This window comes from Peromyscus maniculatus, chromosome X (genome assembly GCF_049852395.1).
Source record: "Peromyscus maniculatus bairdii isolate BWxNUB_F1_BW_parent chromosome X, HU_Pman_BW_mat_3.1, whole genome shotgun sequence".
Lineage (NCBI taxonomy): Eukaryota > Metazoa > Chordata > Mammalia > Rodentia > Cricetidae > Peromyscus > Peromyscus maniculatus.
Window position 1 is genome coordinate 49,442,769 of NC_134875.1, and position 7,228 is coordinate 49,449,996.

General features: G+C 36.9%; 1 protein-coding gene across 1 annotated transcript in view; it reads left to right on the forward strand.

The window, feature by feature from the left end:
• The window catches only part of Gucy2f (guanylate cyclase 2F, retinal), a 98,053-nt gene extending 91,641 nt beyond the window's left edge, over positions 1-6,412 (forward strand). Inside the window, exon 20 of the mRNA XM_076561562.1 lies at positions 403-6,412. The gene's annotated coding sequence lies outside the window, so the exon portion shown is untranslated. The remainder of the gene's footprint in view (positions 1-402) is intronic.
• The last annotated feature ends 816 nt before the right edge of the window (positions 6,413-7,228 follow it).

Here is a 7,228-nt window from a genome sequence, read left to right on the forward strand (position 1 = left end):
CCTAACATTCTGCTTTCAGAAGGAAAGTTAGATTAGAGCTAATGGGCTATATCAGCCTTTTCTGATTGGCTAGAAATCTGAGCATTGTGTTCATATAATCTTATAGTTTCTGTGGGGGAAAGTATTCCATATTCCACAGTCTAATTATTCATTAGCAAATTAAAAACTACCTGTATATTTTTATTCCTCCTTTGTTCAATATTTGTGAAAAGTAAATTCTGTGTTCATGCCAAGTTGATTGATGTAATGATGTTTATTCATTCAAAGATCCAGAAAGTTTGGTACTTTATGGCTTATTCATAGGACAGAGATTGTATGTGGGTAGAATCAGTCATATTGAAAACCTGTGGAAGGGGCTGTATAGAGAAAGTATGCTTACTATTTTCTCTTTCTCCTACCTAGATGGAAAGAGCTCCAGCATTTGAATCTCCTTTTGACAAGGCAATGGAGAAGCTCATTCCAGATCAAGACATTGTTCTGCCTGAGCAAGATATTCATGAATGATTATTCCTCAGTGGTTGCCAATCTCCAGGGATAAGTCAAGCCCAATCTCAATGTATGGGGTTTTCTGGGAAGGAATTTTGCCCATAAGCTTTGTTCATTACCAAGATATCACCAAAACCAAACCAAACAAAAGCAAAACAAAAAACAAACTATTTGAATGCAGACTGAAGTGAATGTGAACACCAAGGAAAGGTTGAGAACCATATCTAAGTTTAGTCATTCCAAAGCATCAGGGGTGTCTTGAATGAAGATAAGAAGGTCTCTATTTTCACAAAAAAGTAGGAGCCACTTTGTTTTCCTTTAAATTTGAATGTCTAGAAAGTTTTTTTCTTAACGAGCATACTTTATAACTCTGATACTATGAGATTAGATCCAGGGAAATATGAGATAAGATCAAGGAAAAGGGATCTTCCAGCAAATAAATGCACAGCTACTCCTATTCTGCTGTGATCTTAGTTGACTGGAATGCCTAGAGAATGGAGGGCAGGAAATGAGCCTGTCTAACTGTGTCATCTGGATAACTGAAGGCTAAGAAGAAATTTCTTTTCTTACTGCTTATTGTTCAAATTGTTATTGTCTCTTTTCTTATCCAAGTAAAGAGAATCTAGACAAAACAATTGAATTGTCCTTGGTAGGTGAAAATCTTCCTGGGCCTCAGGGACATACACTGAACATGACAGAATAAATGTAAGAGACACTGTCAGGATAAAAGATATAGAAGTCATAGAAGTGAGCAATTTCCTTGAAGTTTTATACTTCCCTTCACTTCTGACTACTCTGTCTTCAGTCCCTTATCCATGTCCCTAAAAGTGATCCCTTTCAACATTTGTTTTTACTTGTATTTTTAGTTTTCCAGGTTGTATTTTCAAGAGGTTGTTGGCAGTGTCTTGCCATAGTCACATGGACTAAAGCAGCAAGGCTTAAGACACAGGCATGTTTAAAGTGGTTAAGCACGCTTTTCTTCCCCTTTATTATGAAAATAATCTCTTTATTAAAACATAACCCAAACATGTAAGCCAGTAAAGAAGTTAATTCTTTTGGAACAACCCCTTTAAAAGGAAGAAATGCCTAAGGTGTAATTGGTACCTTTCTCACTCTTCAATTTTTCCATAATCAACTTACCCTGAGTGTGAGTTTGGAGACAAACACCAAGCCTAGCTGTTCTTTTGCCTTCAGTGCTGACTCAAAGTGCCCTGAACTGATATCTCTCACAGTCTTAGGTGGTTTCCTTACTATGCTGACATTTTAGGAGGATGCAGGAAGACTGATGTTGGCTTCACTTTCTTGAGATGGGTTTCTTATTCCTTTTCTGGGTGTTCTAGAGAAGAAGGCAACATAAAATTGCCATCATCTACTTGTGTCAAGGACTCGGTTGAAAGCTGAGCTTTTAAGACTTTACTTCTAGAATGAGAGATGATTCCTCCAAGCAGTGTTCCTCTTTCAGAAGGGGTAGCAAAGCTCTCTACTATGAAAATGGAGGGGTCATTGGGGCAGGGGATGGGTATTAGGGTTAAGGTACAGAGTTCTATGGATCATACTCCAGTTCTGGGCTTCCCAATGTGTAGGTCTTCAAAATAATTACTGTCTGGCCCAATAATTCTCAACCTGTGAGTCATGACCCTTTGGGGTGTGTCAAATGACTCTTTCACAGGGGTCACATATCAGATATTTACATTATGATTCATAACAGTAGCAAAATCAAAATTATTAAGTAGCAACAAAAATAATGTTATGATTGGGGGTCACCACGACATGAGGAACTATATTAAAGGGTTGCAACATTAAGAAGGTTGAGAACCAGCGGTGTAGCTCAAATCTTTCATTGGGCAACAAGCCCTAAAGAGAGTGCTCCCTCGCTGTTTGCCTGATCCGATCCCCTGTTTCCTTTCTTGCCCCTTAGCTGGTACCTTTTCTAGCCTATCAGTATTCTTTATGACCACATCTTCTTTTCCTTGATTTAATCATGAGTGAATTTCTGTGTAAAGCTGTTCTATTCCTTCTTGGTTTCTTTTTCATGAACGCCTTCACCATTAATAGCTTTCTTCTATTTGTCTTGGTATTTATTAATTATTTATGAAGAAGGAACATATTCCTCACTTTCACTTGATTGACTTGGTGGGAGTATAGTCTGATTTCTAATATACAATGGGTTATCAATACGTTGCTTGCTAGTACAGTGACTGCAGATGGTGGGGACCCAAATGATTTTTTCAAAGCAATATTTTTTAAGTGGTTTGCATTTCCTGTATTATACAAAATATTTAGAAAACTAAGGATTTTCCAATAGAGATTTAAATTAGTTTCATTTTAACCATTATATCTTCTTGTTTCCTTGTGATTTGTTTCTTTTCTCAGAATGTATTACTGCAAAAAGAAAACAAAATGCTAATGAGGTACAAGTTAGGTTTTGTTCATTTGAAGTTTTATTGTACATTCTCAGCATGACAAACTGAAATGGTCATCTATGAGGGATTATTTAGGTTTTTTTTTCCTTTTAGCTTTTTCTCTATAGACCTCAATAGCAGTATGTGCTAATTATAGAAAATATAGAAAACACAGAAAGCAAAGGAGGTTGGAATTGTTCAAAATCCCTTTAGATCATTTATTCTATTTTGTAATTACTATTTGATGTCATATCTTCTAGCCAGGAGAAGTCAGCTGGTTCTCAAACTAAACCCTTCTGCTTTTATTTTCTTGCTAACAATGTTTCTAATATTTTTATGGTACGAGTTGAATATTGTAGAATGTGGGCAGATTTCAGTGATCCATTTGTTTTTTATCTCACTTGGCATAGCAAAGTAGAAGGGGATAACAGATGACTACCTACCTCCTCCAAGGTTTATAACTTGATTTACTACATAAAGTTACTCGATTAAGCTGTATTGGCCTAAGGACTCCCATGACTGCCTTGTCTTAGTCTTACTATTATACAAATAACAAGATTAGCAAGAATCTTGTCTCATCACATCCTCGTCCTCAATCCAAATGAAATCAACTTGCAAGGAGTAGGAAGTGGCAAATAGCCAACAGCAGTACTTTGTGTACTAGGTGGCCACATCTATGTGATAATCAAACAACAGAATATAACTTACTCAGTTGAATCAAGTCAGCATTAATTAGCTGAAAGACCACAATGGTTTGACCATTTGCTTTAACCTCTTCTTCAGGCAAATATGGGTGATCTAATCAAGAACATTTTCCACCTGGTTGATTGTACAGATCATTAAAATAATGGAATATGGAGTGGAATGTAGCTTAGTTGGTAGAGTGCTGACCTAGCATACACATAGTCCTAGCTAGGTCCAACACCCAGTACTCCATAAGCTAGGTGTAGTGGTACATGACTGTTATCCTAGCACCAAGGAGGTAGAGGCAAGAGTCAGAAGTTCAAGGTCAACATCAGGTACTTAGTGAGTTTGAGGCCAGACTATGATATATAAAAGCCTGTATCAAAAATAATTTAAAAAGGAAGTAGTGAGGGCTGGTGAGATGGCTCAGAGGTTAAGAACATTGACTGTTCTTCCAGAGATCCTGAGTTCAATTCCCAGCAATCACAATGCGGATCATAACCATCTATAATGGGATCTGATGTCCTCTTCTGGTGTGCAGGCACACATGCAGACAGAACACTGTATATATAATAAATAAATCAATCTTTTTTTAAAAAAGGAAGTCATGGAGTCTACACAATGAAATGTGTTGTCTTCCTGTCTCATGTCTCCTTGTCAGGTGAAGATGGTTGGTAGGTGCAGCACAGCCATAGACAGAAACGAGCTTTTATAAAACATGCTGTGGCTGTTAACTGGATTTTGTTTGGATTTCTTCTGGAGTGGTTGGTAGAAACCCTGGCATTTTCCTTATTTTTCAGTTTGGATTTGCTCTAGGCTAAGCAATAATGGATCACTTTCAAGGAAAGACCTAGAGCAGAAGTAATCATTAATCTGTATACTCACTTGGGCTCCCTATAGATCAGAGTGGCTCCGGATGTCCCTAAATATTTTTCAAAGGTGTTTGATTCCAATTAAATTGCCCATATAATCATAGAATTGGCAGAGACTTTGGAGATGTCAAGTTCATCATACTATGGAGAAAATTATGGGCTTCAGAAAGGAGAAAACATTTCCCTGAATTCACCATTTAGTTAGCAGATAAACAACCATTTTTACTAAGGTCAAAATATTCTAACTTATCTAGAACAATCTCTGATACTTGAAACTACTTTGTAGAGATCCTGGGCATAATAGTTCTAACTTTATGCATAGACACAAGTTTGACAGGAATAGTTTAGCATGGGATGGTGCAACTGTTGACACCATCACAAGTCGGCAAGAAAGGAAAGATTGTGAAGTCCTTGAAAACAAATTGCCTTTATCATACATATGCGATCTTATCCATGGCTATACAATTACTAAGTTGACTTGATATAAATAGATACAACTGTGTCTCCAATTCTGTTTCCAGTTCTGCCTCATCCTATGGGTTGGGCTCATTCACAGGTTATGGTACATGGTTTATGTGTGACAGAATTAAATTCCTAGAAATTTCCGAGGTTATGACTGACATTGGCAGATGTCAAGAATGGTTTCAACATGTCTGTCATACAAAATGAGGGCTAGAGTTTAGAGCGAGGGGAGATAGAGGAAAACCAAGCCTTCCTGCTTCAAAGCAAGATAAAAACTGAATATGATCGCTACTTATTAATAGCACTTTTATTCATCAAAGCCATGAAAGATGCTGAGTTGTGGCTACAGTTGTGTACCCAGTAAGGTCAGGCTGCCAAAAGAGAGGCTTTGCCCTGTGCTCACTGACGCCAGCAGCTGCAGAGGCGATTGAGCCCAGATTGGGAAGTAGCCTCAGATGAACTCTTTATGACCATGTTTTCCTAGGATTATAAAGCAAAGGAAAAGCAATTGTTTTAAGTCACACTGGCAATAAAAAGAAACAACTTAGAAAACGGCCTGTTGGAACTTGTTTCTTTATCAGTGACAGTATTTTAATTTAGTCTTTTGTGTGGTTCAGAATCAAGAGCGGGTTGTTCTTTTAGGCATCTCTTGATCTAGGAGCCATCTAGACACAGAGTAAGACTATTTTCTAACATGTAGAACCTCTTTGATCAGATTTGGATTGGTGTACTCAGTTGCTTCGAGCACAAGCATTCGTGTGAATCATCTCCATTTATGCCTATAATTTGAAAGTGCAGTGCTACTTTAACGATTTTCCAGAGATAGTATTCCAAAAGCATGTTACAACATGGTTATGTTCCTGTAGATATTTTCCCCCGCCCCCCACCACTGTATATATAACTTTTTCTGTATTCAGCATATTTTTTGGGGGGGTGGCGGCTTACAGTACTGATCTTATAATATTCCTGCTTTAAAAATGTCAGTGTTTATTTTTCTTCTTTTTTTTGTCAGTTCCTTGGCTTTCACTTAGCTTTCTTTACCCTCTGCTTTCCAGGTTTTGCTCTAGACCATACCTACTGCTTCCCCTAACCTGGTCTGGGTTCCTATTTTCTGCCTTTGTTAATGCTGTTCCTTCTACCCAAAAGTCCTTCTCTGTCTCCTTGCCTCCACATGTCCAAATACCACTTATCCTTCAAAGAAAGTCTAGTTAAATATCACTTCCTCTAGAAAGCTCTTACTTCTTCTAAGCATATATCCTTATTTTTCAACTCCTATAATAATTTTATCTTTACTTCTTTAGTGGCTATGAACTATTAACTTTTTAATGTGTTTGGACATTTGTTATCTTGCATTATCCTTTGACTTAAAAGAAAAGACGAATATTACACACTTCTTGAGGGCTTGAACAATGTTTGATTCCTCTTTGTATTCTATACAGTGCCTGATATACTTAAGAGGCACTCTGTATGTATTTTAATGTATGAAATAAATGGATTTTCTGTGAATTTTTCCTTTTGGCTTAATATTTTCTTGTATTTCTGTTCATGTATCTATCTACATCACCTCCCTTTGACCAACATTTTATGCATATTATTTGAAAGCACATTATATTGTATTTGTTGCATTTATTGGAAGTTAAATTTATTTTTATTTGCAAAGCCATGTAGTGTTTTCATATTCCGCACATACTATTTAAAACAACCAAATTAAGTTACATATTTATTATGTTGTAATTAGTTGCCTATTTTTCCCTTGATAGTTACTATTTGATAGCAAGCCCTTTACCATTTCATGTGCTGAAAAGAATGCACTCATTGGTGAGCATAATATTCACTTTGTTTTCTGTGTTGGAAGAAGAATCTGGGTCAAATTATATAATTGGGGGTTATAAACTCTACATAAGTAAGAACTTCCTAGTGACCAGGAGCTGTCCACAACTGAGTGATTGAGCCTTAGAGATAGTGCTATCTCTTCTCTATCTGGACGTCTTCAGAGGCTAAATAATCAAGTGGTGGGAAAGATAGTATTTGGGGTATTAAATTAAGATCTCTTTCTACTGAGAACCCTTACGTGTATAATTCCTTTGCATATGTTCTTAAAACAATTAAGCAGTATTCAAATGTCAAAAACACACCAAACCAGGATAATTCAGATGATGATGACGACGACGACAACGACGATGACGAAGAAGAAGAAGGAGAAGGAGAAGGAGAAGGAGAAGGAGAAGGAGAAGAAGGAGAAAACAAAATAAAAAAAACCCAAAAGGACAGATGGTAAGAAATAGTACTAGATAATTCAGACAGACTCCCTGACAAATCCAT